General features: G+C 34.6%; 1 pseudogene; it reads right to left on the reverse strand.

The window, feature by feature from the left end:
- Positions 1 to 2,100: 2,100 nt before the first annotated feature.
- On the reverse strand, positions 2,101 to 19,172 carry LOC105075103 (proteasome assembly chaperone 3 pseudogene; annotated as a pseudogene).
- Between the last annotated feature and the right edge of the window lie 204 nt (positions 19,173 to 19,376).

The raw sequence follows: 19,376 nt of genomic DNA on the forward strand, positions 1-19,376 counted from the left end.
TTTAAATGAATAATTGCATTTTTTCCCCAAGGGAGATATTAAAACATTTAGATAAGGACACATTTTTTGAAGTCAAAATTTTGAAACAAGTCACCTTTTTGAAACAAATCAACTTAGCCACATACTTAAAAGTATAGAGAAAGCAAATATTGATTTATTGAATGAATCAGGAAGTTAATAAATTGGGGTTGGATGGGGAGTGAGTCACATACCTAGTTTTTGTTCTAAAATGTTGAGCCCTTTCACTGAATGAGCACAAGCCTCTATGAAAACACATACTCGTGCCCATGCACATACACACACACACACACACACAGAGACACACAGACACACACACACACACACATACATTTAGAATCCTCCTCCAGGAAGAGTGATTAACACTCCCTCCCTTCTTGCAAGAAATATTAAATAACTCTCTTTTCTAATAGAAGCTTGTATTATAATGTGGGGCAAAACTATGTGGCCAGAGATCTAAATGTAAGTTTGTAGCCACAGTGTTTTGGAAGCATGGATTTGTCCAGCAGCCAGAAAGCAAGCAAACAAACAAGAAACAATTTTAAGGCCAAAAGAATAATCTGTTACAAAAAATGATGCTATTGCTTGGAACAGGTGATAAAATTCTAAATGGGCACTATTAAAGATTTGAGTGCACTATAAAGGTTTTGGGGTTTTTTTTAGGCAAGGGGACAATGAATGCCCAAATACTGCCTCCGTTTTCTTTAAGTACAGAACAGCGCTGTTATTAATCATGTTTTTGCCATTCAGAAAGCTAATAATTTGTGTTGGACCAATGGAGCACTGCTTTTGCAACCCTAGTCTCAGGTAGCTTTTGGTCCTCTCAATCTTAAATCTGAATTTTGGAATCTGCAGTTTCAGTGAGATGCAAAATGGATGCCTTCTGATATCAGTGTAATAAATTTGAAACCAGCTATCACATGAAAGAAAGTGACAGGATATAAAAGAGCAAAAGGAGACTGGGTTATCTCAGACTCTGATCACTAACCCCATGAAATTCATTATTATTTCATTAAAAATATGTATTAAGTTTGTATATATCATGTACTATTCAAGGAACTGAGATTATTATAGTGAATAATAAAAATAACAATAACAAAAAGTACCTCTTCTTAATGGAGCTCATATGCTAGTTCATCGGGAAAGAAAAAGAAAAGAGATCATCTCAGACAGTTAAAATAGCACAACTAAACATTTTTAAATGACAGAGAGGACCTTCTGTGTCTGAAATGTCTCAAGTGTGTTGGGAAGGTATGTAAAACTATTTTAAAGTACAACTTTTAAAGATCTCATGTACTAGAAAAAAAGGAAAGGATTTTCACGAAGCAAAAATTAGGGAAAGAGGGAACTCATAAAATAAGAAGACCACAGAGTCTGCTTCTATTCTGAAGATATTTGTCAAACCCAGTGAACATAAACTTTGGGTTTTTTTATTGCCTCACAGAACATATAAGAGAGAAAAAAAAAAGTCAGCTTTGCACACAAAGGAAGCTAAGAGGAGAAATCTCTATATAAAGCGGAGGCCCCCAAAGGGCTAAATTTTGTGGGTAGGTACAACAGAAATAAACCTTCCATCCCTTAGGAGACTCCAAAGAGAATATTCAGTGATGAAACTGGCTACTGAAAATAAAGGGGAAAAAAATCCATCCTGAGAATTTATAACAAGAACACATCTCCCCTATGGCTTTGAAGTACAAATTTATTCTATCTGAACAGTCTAGAAAAAAAAAAAAATGAAGCCAATAATTTGTGGCAAAGCAACCCCTGATATATAATTTCCCAGAAATAGGCAGAAGTAAATCCTCTCAGAAAGGACCTACCTTGAATTTAGTCTTAAAGATTTTGCATAGGTATAGTGTCACGTACTATGACTTGCCAGACAGAAAAACAAAATATAAAAGGAAATAATGCTTTATGAGTAGTACTTGACTTACTTTTACACACACCCAGATATGCAAATTTCTCAGATAACAGCATTACAGAATCAGAAGACAAAATGATTATTTTTAATATACTTTAGAAAAGAAGAAATTTAAAAATATGTTTAAAAGTAAGATACTATACAAATTGCCTAAGGACAATTTCTTTTTTAATTAAGAAGAACTTATAAAATTAAAAAGTATGTAATAGAATCTTAAAACACAGCAAGCTAAAAATAACAGATTAAGCTCATTTGATAAGAGAATTAAAGAGATGTAGAATATAAAATTAAAGAAACCATACAGAATGCTAAACAGAAACTATAAAATAAATAAAAAGTATGAACAACTAAGAGGCATGGAGTACATAAGGAGAGCATTTAATATATTTACAAAAGAGGGAGAATGATATAGAAGAATAATTAAGTATCTCATGGCTTCTAAAGCAAGTACCATAAAGTAAGTACCAATAACTCTCAAAGGATTGATAGCATATAATCTTATCACCATGCAATTTAGTTAGATGTTAATAACAAGGAGATAACCAGTTAAAATCCATATATTTTGAAAGTAAGCAATAATATTCCAATAACCTCCTGTTATTATCTGCAAATCTCAGACTCGCAATTTATCCCTTCCAATCTCCTTCCCCTCCTCCCCAGTAGCCATAAGATTGTTTTCTATGTCTGAGTCTGTTTCTGTTTTATAAATAAGTTTATTTGCCTCTTTTTTTTTTTTTTAGATTCCACATATAAGTGATACCATATGGTATTTTTCTTTCTCTTTCTGACTTATTTCACTTAGAATGACAGTCTTCAGGTCCATCCACGTTGCTGCAAATGGCATTATTTTATTCTTTTTGATGGCTGAGTAGTATTCCATTGTATAAATATACCACAAAATCTTTATCCAGTCATCTGTTGATGGACATTTAGGTTGATTCCATGTTTGGCTATTGTAAACAATGCTGCTATGGACATATCATGTAACTTTTTGAATTAAGTTTCCTTCTGGATATATGCCCAGGAGTGGGATTTCTGGTTCATACAGAAAGTCTATTTTTAGTCTTTTGAGGAATCTCCATACTGTTTTCTATAACGGCTGCAACAAACTGCATTCCCACCAGCAGTGTAGGAGGGCTCCTGAACGAGATCCTTGATTGGGATTTGTGTGTGTTGCATCTTTCTCCTGTTCAAAGCAAAAGGATTTCAACCATAAAGAGCTTGCTATTCCTAGTGAAACTTAGACTAGAAGATGTTGAAGTGACTTTATCATTTTTTTTTTACATTCATCAGACTTTATCAACACATAACTAGATTTTGTCTTTGCTTTACTGTTGTCATTTTTTAATATAATCAATTATTTAAAATACTACTTTTATTTTCTCTTTTAGTTTTTTTGTTGTTGTTGCACTTTAATCTTTGTTGGTCAAGTTTTCCTTTTGATTACCCGTATCTGAAAATGTCATATTTACCACTGGGAGACAAGGAGGCGACAGAATTACACACTTTCCTGTCTGTTCCTGAACTGAGTAATAGTTGCTCAGTGACTAATCACCAATAGACTTTGAAAAGAAAAGCGGCATTATTATGCAATTACTCACAGCTAATGTATTCTCATAATTGAAATTTTAATTGTGTTGTTGGAGGACTTTTTTTTTAATTAAAATAAGAAATAAAATTTATGTATATCAGAGGAATACAAAGCAAGACTGCCTGAATATTAATAGCAAATATTGAAAAATACAAATCTGGTTCCTTAAAAGACTAATAGCATTGACAAAACTCCAATAATATTGGTAAAGCAAGGGAGAAGTCTAACACATACACACACACATACACACAATGTCATAATGATGGTGACATTATATGTGGTTAAAAAAACCTAAAAGAATATTATAAAAATATCATAGCAATAAATTAAAAGCTTATACAAAATGATTAACTTCCTGGAAGCTTAGCTTCTCAAAATGAAACCAAAAAGAAATTTAAAAATCTAAAATGTCTCATAATCTCTGCAAAGTTGAAAGAGAAGCTTTAAATTTCTTTCAAATAAAACATTAGATGCAGTAGGTTATACTGCCAAATTCTACTAAAATGCAGGTAACATCTGACCCAGATTTAAAAATCTGATAGCAAACAGCCTGCCACATCATGAAATATGAGAGCTTTCTGTTAAATGATAAAGACAAGTTGCGCATTCCATCGGCACGGCTGTAGTCAGCACTGCACTGAAACGCCCTAGCGAGCCCAATAAGGCCAGAAAAAAATAAAAGATTTAAAATGGAGAAACAAAAATTTAATATAATTATTTGTATGGAATCGTACAAAATCTACGAATTATTAGAATTAATGAGTTTAGCAAGTCACTGGATACAAAATATTTATCAGTTTATCAATTGTGTGTATGTATATTATAGTCTGCATACATTTACATTATATACACATATGACAACAGATAAATCATTTCTCAAAAATACCATCTGTAGTCTAATTGTATTGTAATGTAGTTAAGAATTAATCCAAAATAATTTACAAGAGAAAACTGTAAAATGTTGTTTAAAGATATTTACTCATACCTAAATATATTTAGAAAATCCAATTCTGTCCATGGATAGGAAACATGTTAATTCTCACACTTTATATTTAGATTCAGTGCAGTTCTAACCAGAAACTTCAGCCTTATTTATTTATCAGAACTTTCAGACTAATTCTATAATTACATGGAAGAAAAAAAAAATCCATGAATAGCCAAGGCTATACTTTAAAAAACTAAGGGATGTTCCTGGAAGCAATGATGACAAAGTGCTATTGTTACAGAGATCAGCAATATGACACATTTCAATCCATACATTTTTTGCAAACTAGATTTATGATAAATCTGTAAATGTAGATGAAAATAGAATAATTATAGAACAGTTCTTTATTTTAACAAATAGTCCTGGGACAATTGACTACTAGTTTGCTACACATAAAGCAGTGAAATTGTGCCATACCTAAAGCCATACATAAAAATCATGTCCAGGTGATTTAAAAAGAAGAAGAAATAAAAGGAAGCTTTTTTGGAAGACAATAGAAGAGAAGATTATTATGATTTTAATTGGAGAACAATTTCTGGAACAAGTCACAAAATGTATAAGCTGTAAAGGAAAATATATTAAACTCATATAAGTTGACATTAAAATTTCCTGTTCATCAAAAGAGAGACACCATAGCCTGGTATAATATTGGGCACTAAAGAAATAACTAATGATTTTCAAAGTCAAATGGGATGATGCCAGCATAAAATCTGGATAGATATACTAAGGTTAGAGGAATAGATGCCAGTTTGGAAGAGAAACCCATGCTTATTACACTATCTTTAGAGTTAGAAAAACTTGAATTTAAATTTAAATATTAACCATGTAAAAAAAATGTTGAAAGGATAGACAGTGAACAGGATTGGAAATCATATGGTTTTATGTGTCTGATGTATTCAAGCACATCTTGTTTTCTTTTGTCCCACAGAACCTCACAATGATCGGCACACAGAAATTATTTGCAATTTCTTACTGAATTCTCAGAAAACACAATTACATACCTGAAACTAATGCACAAAATTATGGGGTCAAATAAAATTTCAGAGATACTGAGATTTCCAATATTCTGTATTCTTTTTTTTTTTTCTTTTGAAATTATTTTATTCATCATGGCACGAGATGTCTGACTTGTTGACTAAGTGTTCTAAATCAAGGTGAAGAGATTGCTTAGAAATTCTATAAAGGAGTATTTCTCACACATCACAGAAATCCAATGTTCCACTGAAGCCTTATAAATTGTGTAGGATGCATTATTTTATTTTTCTTATAAATACGGAAGTGTACATAAGAAAATTTCTGCAACTGTATGAATAGTGAATAACTTTGGAAGAAAGAGGTCAGTGCTTGATTTTAGGTTTTCTGATTTCATAAGTTGCTCTTGGGATTTATACTCCTTTTGTTTTTCTTTCCTTTCACTTTTGTTTCATTTTTCTTCCCTTTTATGTATTTTATTTTGTAGCCAGACATACCACAACAGCAGTTGCAGCTTCATATAATTATTTTATTGTTTAAACAGCAAGCCATAAAGCTGTTTAAAAGCAATTTTAGTCTTTAGCAGTGAATAGGTTTTACTGCAAACTTATATTGTTGCTCACAGCTATTAAGTGTAATGGGAACTTAGGAGAGGACTTTAGTCTGGATCGTTATGTCTCCTTGTATCCATTGTATGCCTAGCCAGAGTTAGAATTTTGCCCACAAGATAACAAAAGAAATTTGAATAGAAGCAATTAAAAGATACGGAAAAAAGCAACACCTCTTTATTATCTTCCAGGTACCACTGGAATTGCCCAGGACATTAAGTGATAATGATGTAGTTACAGTTATTTGCCAATCAGAGTGATTCCTGAGGAAGCACAGAGGCATTTATTTCCAGGCTTTGAAGGCTATTATACTGGATTTGGAAAATAAAGCAGCCGTTGATAGAATTGTCTCCATGGTACCGCTGATGCCAGGCTGCTGCAGAGGTTCAGCGCACACGGGCTGAGTTTGCACGCCAGTGATGGAAATTAACCCACTTCCCGTGTTGTTTCATAATGTCAACTTCTCTAGAGTTCTTCCCTTGTCCCTTCCTTTTTCCCTCCTCTTTCTCTCTTTTTATTAATTTTGTGATTTTCTGTGCCTTACTCTGCTCTTCTTCCTTCCTTTCTTTTTCTATAGTTGAATGAAACTCCATTATAGGCACACAGGGCATCTGACCCTGCCACGTGCTTGTATATGTTACTGTTACAAACATTCACTTTACACTACAGGTTTCTTTCTCATTTCTTCTTGTTCTTCTAACAACTAAGTATGATTTTAGCTTTTTTTCCTTATCGTTTTGCCTCTTCTTCATACACTCTCTTGTACTTATTTTAATCCCTTCCTTCACAATGATCTTGCTTCCCAAAGTCCAATTCATTGGGAACTTCGTTGAAAGTTCCTAAGGTAAGATACTGTGTTTTGATTTTTCTTAACCTCCATCCCATCCATTATTTCAACATTTTATGTGTCACTTCCTGGAGATGCCCAGTTAAAACAAGTGGATAAGTCTACATCATTTTTAATTTTGTTTCCCAAGTCCACCTAAAAACAAACTGAATCCACTGTATGAATGCTGTAGAATCCTCTGCTATGTCCTGTCCCTCTGTGCTTTTCCTTTTTCTACCCTTACCTTCTCTAAGTAGAAATCCTTTTCTCACTCATGTGAGACCTCAAGCATGGTCCCTCTCCAGCCTCTCCTTTCCAGCTCATAGTCATACACCGGTTAGTGTCAGCCTTCTATGTTTGCAGAGTCTGCACCTCTTTCTTGATCCTGTTTAGATGCTTAAGATTTTTTTTAATTGACTCAAGTTGACTAAAGAAAATAAATGTATCCAATACTAGCCTTCTTGAGCGCAATGTTTACATCTCAAAGACCTTTTGTTTTCCACACACATCCTGGACACATACACATACATGAGTATATAAGCAGTTTATGACTAATTAAGCATCTCTTTTCCTGCCTACGTGAACATTGACAAGCAGTAGTAAAATTAAAACAAAAAATAGGTAACACTGGAGTTAAATGCAGTTGTCCTGATTTCTAGACCCAGTTTTATGTCTCATTAATCATTTCAGAATGTAAGCTTGGTCAGATATAAACAATGATTTTTTGCCCTATTTGATCTCAGAGTTTTCTTAGCTAATTTCATTGTTGTCTAACCATGGAAATAAATACCATTATGATTTACAACAGTCTGTAAGCAAAATTGTATTACATATCATTTATGTACCCGGCACTGACCTAGGGACTGGATATATTTATCAACAAGATAAATGAAGTGCCTGACTTTGAACAAATGTTATTTTGAATGGGGGAGATGGGTAATAAATACTTCATTAAAATAGTTATTTAATCAGATATTGGTAAGTGTTAGAAACAATTCAATGGGATAATGGGATGCAGAATGGCAGAGGAGAGCTTTATTAAACACCAAGTATACAGCAAGTTGAGCTGAGTGATGAGAAGTTGAGTAATTTAAGCTGACCTGAGTGATAAGAAGTAGTCAGTGAAAATTTGGGAAAGAAGATTTCAAGTAGAAGGATGGCAAGTGTTGTGTCCCTGGTGAAGAAGAAAGCCAACATATCCGAAAAAAATAACACTTAGGATTTGGTTTTTACATTAAGTGATATGGAGACCACTGAACATTTTTAAACAAGGAGGCAGGGCATGCTTGTTTTTTTAAAAGCTTCACTTTTACTACTATTTGAAGAAGCTCTTTGGGATGGTGAGGAGGAAGAGGGAAGCCAAAGAAACCAGGAGAGAGGTCTTTACAGAGAATACGGAGAAGAAGGAAGGAAGGAAGAGTGAGAGAGAGAGAGAAAGAAAGAAAGAAAGAAAAGAAAGAAAGAAAGGAAAGAAAGAAAGAAAGAAAGAAAGAAAGAAAGAAAGAAAGAAAGAAAGGGAAAGGAAATGAAAGAAAGAAAAGAAAAGAAAGAAAAAGAAAGAAAGACATTATTTAATTTGTCATAGCTCAAGTAGTTACTTTGGGAAAATCTAGCTGCCTCTTTATAATTGGTTGTTCTTAAGTTTCCTTTTCTTGGATGCGAGTGTGTTGACCCTGGCTCAGGTTTCCTGTTGCCTGAGGAGGCTACCACAGCATTAGAGTCAATTTAACACTTCATGCAGTGTCTGCAGAATCAGTGAATCCCTCTCTGATGAGCTGGGTATGCAACGCATCCAGCAGGAGACGTTCACTGAACTGTTCGGCACAGGACCATCCAGAGTCTGACAGTGAAACAGACCAAGGTTGTTTCCGGAAGTTCTGCCTGCCTTTTGAACTACCCCCTCCCTTTTGGAAACTTCTTTCTCAGATACCCTGGGTTTTTCTTCTCTCATATTTGAAACTTAATTTGTCCATTTTCTTACAACTTTGCCTTTTTAAATCAAGTTGTGTGGATAATTGACCACGCTATGTCAACTCTAACCTTAGCTCAGATAACCACCCACAGAAAGAAACCCATCAGACAGTTACACAAAGATGTCTTTTAAAGGGCTCTAGTTCTCATTTGAGCAATAAATAGAGACTGCCTTAAATCACATGTATGATGGAAGAGAAAGTCCACACAGAGCTGTATGGGGAGGCCCACTGGCACAGAGCAACGATTTTTTTTCATGGTGGCTAGCCAGATATCCTCAAAGTTTGATTCATTTTCTTAGAAAATATTATAAAGTGTGGGCTCTATTGATGATAATATATGCTAACAAAATTAATATAAGCACATCATGCCTTATCTAGGTGAACACTAAAACCAGGATTTATGCCTGCCTTAATTTGTTATGGTGGCTTAGAAATTCTTTCACGTTTAGTCTCTGCTCACATCTCCCAGTTTATCAGCCTCATTCCTTGGTCACTTTTCCAGCCACCTTCAACTATTTACACTAATTGCAATTTTTCAAATGTATTATTTATTTTCTTACCCTTTGCACATAATATTCTTCTGATTCCTGGAGCATCCATGCTTACATCGTATCCTCCTTGAATTCTGCCAGTGTGTTTTAACCTTCTTTGGCCCACAAAGACCAGATGTATGGCCTCCAACGTGACGTCTCAAACGCTGTCTTTTGTATGGTGTACCCATTTCCTTATAGTGTTTAACTAATTGCTTAGTATTGTTGTTTTAATTTTTACTGTGAACTATTTAAAAAAATATTCTTATTCATAGTTGTATTTCCAGTATCTTTTACAGAGTTGTTTTTATATATTTTTGTTTTTGTTAAATAAACACTTAGTACAAAGTAAGTTCTAACTTTACAAATGGTTTTTATAGGATGTTTGTTCTAATTATATACAGCATTTAGTATTTTATTATTATTTCTCTTATTTTTCTCATTTATATTTTATCTCTTTGTGGAGAAAACGTACCTTTTATGTTTTTTGAATACCCCATGGATCCTGGGATAGTTGGAAACTCATAGGAGGTGTTTAAAATATTGGCTATTTAATTAATTAAACAAACAAATTAATATGCCAGTAAATTAATAAGTATATCCATCCAAATGAGTACTTGAAGCTGTTCAGACAAGGTACAGGATAAGTGACTAACAATTTAATCATCTAATTAAGTGTTGTGTTTTTTTTTTTTTTTTTTGTACAGTACTTCATTCTAATGATAAGAGAGAGAGATTCTTTGAGCAAAAGACTCACTCTGGGAATTAGATATAATCAGTCACCATTTTATTGGGAAGAGGGGCCTGAAAAAAATGAATTTTTAGTGAGAGACAAAAAGCGTGATATAAACAGAAGCTTGTATTTGTGAAGTGGAAAGGAAGTAAAATATAGCACACCCCCGAGAACTGGAGGCAGGCCAGTCCAAGAGAGGACAAATGGCGCTGCGCCTTTGTTTCTCGTGTCTTATATCGTGGTACGGGGGCCTACTGACTGCTCATGTTCCTCGTGCTCAGGCACGCCCATGTCTTTTACAGATATTTTACCCACGATGCACACGGAGAAACCTGTAGGAGGGATTCAATCTGCAATGTTCATTACATTATAACGAACCCTGGGTCAGGTTAAGCTGGGTGCGTTCTACTGCGCAGCTGCAGCATTCAATTCCAGCAGGCTTCTCTGCTGGCCTTCATTTAAAGGAAACATTTTTGGAGCCCCTTATCCTGAGCGCAGGCATACTGTTGCCTCAGTTGCTCCCCAACTCTTCCTCCGCCCTTGTCCAGTGCTCATTTCTATATAACTGCCCTACAAGCAGAATGATTTTCCATTAGCTAAAATGGTTTTAGATACTTTTGATTAACAATATACAGAAAAAGAACACAACTCTTGAATACGAATTTTTCTCAAAGTTTTTGTTTACTTTATTAAATTATAAACAACAAATCATGATAAACTCTCATTATGTGTCTCTTTAGTGACATTTCTATTCAGAGGAATACAAATATAACAATAATAACAATGCTTTATTTAGTATATGATTTTAAACTACCTGTAACTCTTCATTTCTTTTCATGTTTTACATAAGTAAGTCTGTTAAATACCTATATGTATGGAAATAATATTATTTACTGCTCAAAAAATAATAGTGATAATTTAAAAGATCCAAATGATAATAAAGTATTAAATTTCAAAACTTATGAGATGCAGCAAGTGCAGTACCTGAGGGAAATAGTTGGCTTTGGGACAGCTAATAAAATAGATTCAGCTGAGATCAAATAAGAGAAAAAAAGAGACAGGATTTAAAAATAAGACATTACTACAAATACAGCAGAAATTAAAGAACTAGAATAAGTTTTGTATAATTTTACAGCAAAATTTTTGAAAAGTTACGCAAAATGGATAAATTCCAGGAAAAAAAACTTACCAAGAGTTACCCAAGACAAAGTAGACAGTGTAACTATATATATAAAATCATTAAAGAAATTGAGTAAGCAGTTTAAAATCTCTCTCATTTCAAAATAAAGAAAGGATGGTTTTCAGATGGTTTACATTTTCAAAATATGGATCTTTTGGGGGGATGGGATATGTAATTATTTTTCATAAAAAGTTATTTTTCTCCAACAACTGATTTGCACATGGAGGGCCATGACTCATGGTCAATTCTCAAATATGGGCAACTGTTTGGACCCGCGGACACCCCCCAGGACACATCCACGGCCTCCTCCCTCCCAGGATGACAGGAGCGACCAAAGCGTGCATATTTCTTCCAGCTTCCAGGGTTAAAGCCGAAGAAAGCACCCCTTCTGACTGAAGGAGGGTCTTCACAACCCAGAGGCGCGGTTTCCACTTGGCCCTGCCGGGCAGCAGGCGTAGCCACTCCAGGTCACCCCACCTGGCACGTCTGGATCACCTCCTGCAAGACCCTCACCCCCTCCACGCTCTTGCCCTTCACCGCCATGGCGAGCACTGATCTGTTTCCAGCTGCTTGAGACACCAACGCCACGGAGACGTTCTTGGCGAACACGTGGATGAGAGGTCCGGCCGGCCGAGGAGGACTTCTGGCGAGCACGCGCTTGCCGGTGTCACTGGTCACGTTGCTGGGTTCCAGGGAGGCCAGGGGCCCCATTTTCCCTAACTGGGTCCCTAGACTACCAGGATGTGGCTGCTGAAGGCTGTGCAGACCTCCTCGGTTGGGATCCCACACACCACGTCAGTCTTTTGTTTTGATACCAATGGTTTGCCCTCCGTGGCTGCATCTGTTCAATGGTAACTTTAGTTCATCAGATAGGCCTTGGGGCTCCAGAATATATAACGCTTGGGATTAAAACAGAACACTGAGGGGGGGGTGGGCGTATAGCTCAGTGGTAGAGTGCATGCTTAGCATGTATGAGGTCCTGGGTTCAATCCCCAGTACCTCCACTTAAAAAAAAAAAATGTAGGCCCATTCGAAAGCCGGTCTCTGTTCATCCATACAGGTTTCATTCGCCTGGAACTTTCTGGATTCATTAACTAGACACACACATATACTCAGGCCAGGCAGAGGCGGGTTGTCAAACAGGCTTTTGTCTCTAGAGGTGGGTTGGGAACTGTTCTCTCCCACGCGCTCGAGTCCCTCGCCGTTTGCATCCGGGTGACCCCCCACCACCCTGAGGGCTCCCGTTTGAGTCGGGGGTGGGGAAGTAAGCAGGCCCCCCAGCAGATGGCCGCGCCCCCGCCGCCCCTCCCGCCCGCCCTCTGAGGTTGCAGTTTCCGCATCTGGGGAACCAGGTCCCGCAGAAGCAGCAGCCCCACCGCGGCGCGGGGCAGAGGGCGGCGGGCGCGGGAGGGGCCCGCGGGGTCGCCCGCCCTCCCGCCCGGCTCCGGCCACCCCACCGCCGGCCGGCCACCCCGCCCGTGCTCACCGGCCCGCCCGAAATATGGGTCTTGAAAAACATTGAAAATATCCCATGGAAGCAAAAAAGGAGAATAATTTCCAACTCTCTCTATGAGGACTTTATGGCTGTGACACAAAAATCAGAGAAGAATGTGAAAATAAAGAATTAGTTTCCAAAAAAAAAAAAAAAAAAAGACTTAGAAAAATAATTAGTAAGGGGACAAACTTATCTTTGTACAACACCGTATAATGTAAAGACTACAAATTTTAATGACAGACGCCGAATTTAAAATTATAAACAATTGGAAAGGTTTAAGAAGTGAAAACAAATAAAGTTAGCCAAGGCAACAGATTAAAATAAATCTCATGATGGACTGGATCAAAAAAAAAAAAAATTAGTTTCCAATACATTTACACTCATCAGTGAGTCCCCTATATTTTCAATTTAAAACATATGAGTATAAGTAATACACAATTTCTGAATACAGCAAGGTTTCTGTGTCTCAGTCTCTAAAAGCTGTTTTCAGAGAGAAATTAGTCACGTCTCTAATTGTGTCTCTAATTATGACTATCCCTAGAATAGAGTTTTGAATTTTAAGAGCCTTGAAGAATTTTAGTCACCAAGTACAGAAGTTATAGTCTCCTTTTTCATACATAAAATCCATTGTCTTAATTTGCTTCTAATTTATAGAGTTCAGTGAAAACATTAATAAGTAATAATTTTATAAACAAAGAAAAATAAGAAAAAGAAATTAAAAGAACTTTGACATCTAAGCAAAGATAAGCAATTGTTACAACCAAAGTGGAAGAAATGAGCATGGAAATGTCCCACAGGCTGGGCCAGATCTATTAATTACGTCCCATAACCCTCCAGCCTTATCTAACACAGTTAACCTTATTACATACAAGTAGACACAAGTTCATGGAGGTTAAGTTACTTGCGTAACTTCACCCAGCCTGTTAGTAACAGACACATGATTCAAAAATAAGCACATTTTGGTTTCAAGGTCGGTGCTTATTATTGTACTGTATGATGTATTTAAACAGTACTAAATATTTAGATTTTGAGACTAGAACGCGTGTTGTAGTATGGTGACACTCACCAATATTAATAATTGATCATTCTTTGTCTTTTCTCTAGTGTGTGGTATTAAAATCATATATAGACTAATAAACCTAATGAATTCTTTAAATGAACTTTTTATTTTTGTATAATTTGGGATTTTCAGAAAAAATTATAAAGATAGTACAAGTATTTCTCTTATATGCCTCACTAATTTTTTTTAATTTACATTATTATGATTATTGTTAAATTAAGAAACTAAAAAATACAGATTGAGAAAAAGAAACACACACTAACAATATCATAAATGATAGAGGGGATAATACTGTAGACCTCATACACATTAATGATACTCGGTGGGGAAAAAGGTAGGAAGCTGACTCTCCCCATTCTTATGTGCAAATTACTAAAATTCCTAGTTAACGCAGTAAGGCAGGAAAAAGAAAGCACATAGACTGGAAAGCATTTAACTGTCCCTGTGTGAAGGTTACATGAATTTTCTAAGTATAACATACAAAAGACTCTGAACAAAAATGAACCAAAAACCCATAAATCTTCTAGAACTTATAAGTGAGTTAGTGAGGTCATAGAATGCAAGGTTAACACACAAAAATCAATTACAATCGTATATACTAGCAATGAACCCCTGAAGAATAACAACAACAACAAAAAAATTTACAATAGTGCCACAAATATCTAAAAACTGAGGAATAAATGTAGCCAAACAAATGTAAAATCTGTATGCTAAAATCTTTAAAAAAAAAAAAAAAGCTATTTAAAGAAATCAGAGAAAAAGTTTGTAAATTATAAATTCAGCTAATGACCTCTTCCAGAATATTAAAAAAATAAAGTCTTAAAATTCAATAATTTTTTAAAAAACTAGTTTTTAAAAATAAGCAAAATATTTGAAGCTACATAACAGAAAATTTATACACATGCAAGTAAGCACTAAAAATATGCTGAGACTCAATAATCATTAGATAAAAATTAAAATATCAATAAAATGACATTTTAAATCTATCAAAATGGATTTAAAAATGAATAGTACCAAATGCTGGTATAATTTCAGAGCTGCTGGAACGCCTACATAGCTGATGGGAATGTAAAATGGTAGATCCACTTTGGAGTGTAGTCTGGCAATTTCTTATAAACTTAAACAATAGAACCTAATAACCCAGTTTGTATTACTCAAAGTGAAATAAACTTTTACCTTTACACACAAAAGATCTTTATGCCAATGTTCATAGACACTTTATTCATTATTGCCAAAACTAGAAACAACCCAAATTGTTCTCAACTGTGGAACTGACATATATAATATTTGATAAAATACTACTCAGTAATAAAAGGGATTGAACAGATACACACAGCAACATAAATTAATTTTCAATGCATAAGCAAAGTAAAGAAGCCAGAATAAAAGGCAATATACTATATTAATCTATTTACACAGCATTCTGGAAAAAGCAAAAACTGAAGAAACAAAAAATAGCTCAGTGGTTTCCAAGAGCTGAGTATTAGGGAAGAGAGGGAAGACAAGGAATTTGGTAAAAAAAAAAAAAAAAAAAAAAAAAAGTGACATGGGGGAAATTTTGCGTGATGGAACTGTTCCATATTTAACTTTTTGTATGTTAACATGACCAAATATATTTATCAATACTTCAAAAACTTTACACTAAAAAAGGTAAATTTTACATATGTAAATTTACCTTAATACAAAAATGAAAATTAAAAAAAATGATGTTGTAAGAAGAAGATTATTTTCTCATTATAATGACAAAGAATATGTTGTTCAGACGAGACATGTATGAGCTCCTGGAGAGTCTTCCAGTCAACCCAAGCTCTTCATTCTAAGTTAATTGCAAAGAAAAAAACAATGAAAAATGATTGTTTTTGAAAAGGATGAGCCAAAAAATGGAAAACTGGTGAATAAAGACTTTTAAATTTTGTATACATCTCTTATTATTTGTCCCAAATAGTTTTCCAAAGGGGGACATTTAATTATGGGGTTTTTTTTCAGTTTTGTTGACTTAAAATTGACAAAATTTCAGTATGTTTAAGGCATACAGTGTGATGATTTTATATACATATACATTGTAAAAAGATTTCTATCGAATTAATGAACACAGTCATCACCTCCCATATTTACCTTTTTCTGTGTGAGGACACCTAAGCTCTAATTTCTTGGCAAATTTCAGTAATACAATACCATATTGTCAACTGTAGTGCCAGCAATACATTAGATCCTCAGACCTGATTTATCTTGTAACTGAAAGTTTGTACTTTTTTTTGAGCCTCTACAAATTTCTTCCACCCCCCAACTCCTGGCAACCACCATTCCACTCTCTGTATTTATGAGTTCAACATTTGTTTGTTTGTTTTGAGATTCCACATATAAGTGATACCATGAAATAGTTGTTTTTCTCTTTCTGACTTATTTCACTTAGTATAATTCTGTCTAAGTTGATCCATGCTGTTGCAAGTGGCATGATTCCTTCTTTTTTAGGGCTGAGTAATACATGTGATAGGGAATTGCATCTATAGATGGCTTTGGGTAGAATGGAGATTTTAACAGTATTATTATCTTCCAGCCCATGAACATGGAATATCTTTCCATTTATTTGTTTCTTCAATTTCTTCCATCAATGTTTGTCTTTACCTCCTTTATAATATTAATTTCTAAGTATTTTATTTTTTTATCCTATTGTAAATGGGATTATTTCCTTAGGTTTTATTTCCAAGATTTCCTTATTAATATATAAAACATATAAATTTTTTGTGTGTGTTAATTTTTTTATTCTGTAACTCTAGTGAATTTGTTGATTAATTCTAACAGATTTTTGGTGAAATCCTTGGGATTTTCTCTATATAATGTCATGCCGTCTCCAAAAAGAGACAATTTTAATTCTTCCTTTCTGATTTGAATACCTGTTACTTACTTCTTACATGACTGCTGTGGCTAGGAGTGCTGATACTGTGGTCAATAAAAGTGGTGAATGTTGTATCCTGTATTTTTCCTGATCTTAGAGAAAAGACTTTCAGCTTCTCATTGTTGAGTATGTCAGCTATGGGCTTGTGATATATGGCTTTTATTTTGTTAAAGTGCATTCCAAGTGCACATAATCAGTTGAAAGTTTATCATGAAAGGATGCTGAATTTTGTCAAATGCTTTTTCTGCACCTATTGAGATGATCATATTAATTTTACCTTCATTTTATTAATGTCGTGGATCACATTTGTTGCTTTGCACGTGTTGAATGACCCTTGTACCACTGGAATACATCCAGTTTGCTCATAGTGTATGGTCATTTTAATGTACTGATGAATTCAGTTTGCCAATATTTTGTTGGGGATTTTTGAGTCTATGTTTAACAAGATATTGATCTGTCATTTTCTTTTCTTTTCTGATTTTGGTATCAAAATGATACTGGCCTCATAAAATAAATTGGGAAGTGCTCCCACCTATTCTACTTCTTAGAAGAGTTTGTAAAGGATTGACATGAATTCTTCTTTAACTGTTTGATAGAATTCAACAGTGAAGTCATTTGGTCCTGGACTTTTCTTTGTTATGAGGTTTTTTGATTAATAATTAAATCTTCTTGCTACTAATTGATCTGTTCAGATTTCCTTCATGATTCAGTCAGGTAGGCTGCACATTTCTAAGAATTTATCCTTTCCTACTAGGTTATTAAATTTGTTGGCATATAATTCTTTATAGCAGTTTTTTAATGATCCTTAGTGTTTCTATGGTATCAGTTGTGATGTCTGATTTTATTACTGATTTTTATAATTTACTTTATCTTTCTTTTTTTCTTAGTGTGTAGAAGTTTAATATGAGGTCCAGAAGAGCAGGTTCTTGCTTAGTTCAAGGATATATTTTCAATGTGTAGAAGAATGCTTGGTACATAGTAGATTATATATAATAAATGTACACATATATTATACAAATGTTTACTATAAAAGAGAGAAACTGAGTGAGTTCTAACTCAGATGATAATTACCTTTTCTGCAAAGCAAGCTATGCAAGCTCTATCAATAGGTACATTGTAGAGTCTTGGGTTAGAGAGCTGAAAATATTAGAACAATATGCTTATCAATATCCCCAACTGGAGGAAAGGGACAGTAGCTTAATCTCTATTGCCAGCTAACGTCTGGCCCCTGGGAGTGGCTCTCACAGTATCTGCTGAAGGTACAGTCATGGAAAGAAACTGGAGCATGACTATTTAGAGTCCCATTTATTCTTGTCCTATTTAATCTGTTCTCTATAGTACAAACAGAGTGATCTTTTCAATTGTAATTCTGATTTTTACTTTCTCACTTAAAACTATTTAATTATTTCTCATTTTTCTTAAGCAAAGGCAGTACTCTCTCAGATTGTTGACAAGGACCTACATAGTCTGGCTTTTATGCATCTTGCTTAAATTATCTCCTTCCAAACTCAAGATTTTATTTATTGTGTCCTCTTTCTTCTCTTCTTGATAAGCCTGGCCAGTAGTTTGTCAATTTTGTTTAGTCCTTCAAAAAACCAGCTCCTGGCTTGATTAATTTTAGTCTATTTTTCTTTCTTTCCTCCCAGATAGTTATTATTTATTTTCTCTGCTGACTTTGGGTTTTGTTTGATTGTTCTTTTTGTAATTCTTTTAGGTGGTGGGTTTGAGCTTGTTCTTGTTTTTTTGTGTAAGAACCCTACTGCTATGAACTTCATCTTAGGGCTGCTTTTGCTGCATCCCATGCAATTTTAGTGATTGTGTTTTCATTCTCATTTATCTCAAGGAATTTTTTTAATTTTGTTTTTGATTTCATCATTGACTCACTGGTTTGTTTTTTTTTTTTTAGTAACATGTTGTTTAGTGTCCATGTAGTCTTTATTCCCCCCTCATTTTTCATTCTGAAGTTGATTTTTATTTTCACACCATTCTGGTCAGAAAATATGCTTGAAATAATTTTCTATCCTCTTAAATTTGTTGAGGCTTCTTTTGTGTCCAAGTATGTGATCTATCCTAGAGAACGTTCCATGTGCACTTGAAAAGAATGTATATTTTGTTTTGGGCGGGATGTAATGTCCTGAAAAATCAATTTAGTCTAACTTCTCTATTGTGTAATTTAATATCTCAGTTGCCTTATTGATCTTATGTTGGGAATATCTGTCCAATGATGTGAATAGAGTGTTAAAGTCTCCTACTGTCATTGCATTCCCATCAATTTCTCCCTTTTGTTCTGTTAGTATCTGTTTTATACATTTAGGGGTTCCTATATTGGGTGCAAATATGTTAACAAGCGCAATATCCTCACCTTGTATTGCTCCTTTGATCATTGTGTAGTGTCCTTTATCTTTTTTATGGTCTTTGTTTTAAAGCCTATTCTGTCTGATATGAGTAGTGCTACCCTCACTTTCTTGTCTTTTCCATTTTGCATGAAACACCTTTTTCCATTCTCCCTCTTTTGCACTATGTGTGTCCTTTACCCTAAAGTGGGTTTCTTGTAGGGAGCGTGTTGTTCGTTTTTGTTTCCTTATCCA

This window comes from Camelus bactrianus, chromosome 24 (assembly GCF_048773025.1).
Source record: "Camelus bactrianus isolate YW-2024 breed Bactrian camel chromosome 24, ASM4877302v1, whole genome shotgun sequence".
Taxonomy (NCBI): Eukaryota; Metazoa; Chordata; class Mammalia; order Artiodactyla; family Camelidae; genus Camelus; species Camelus bactrianus.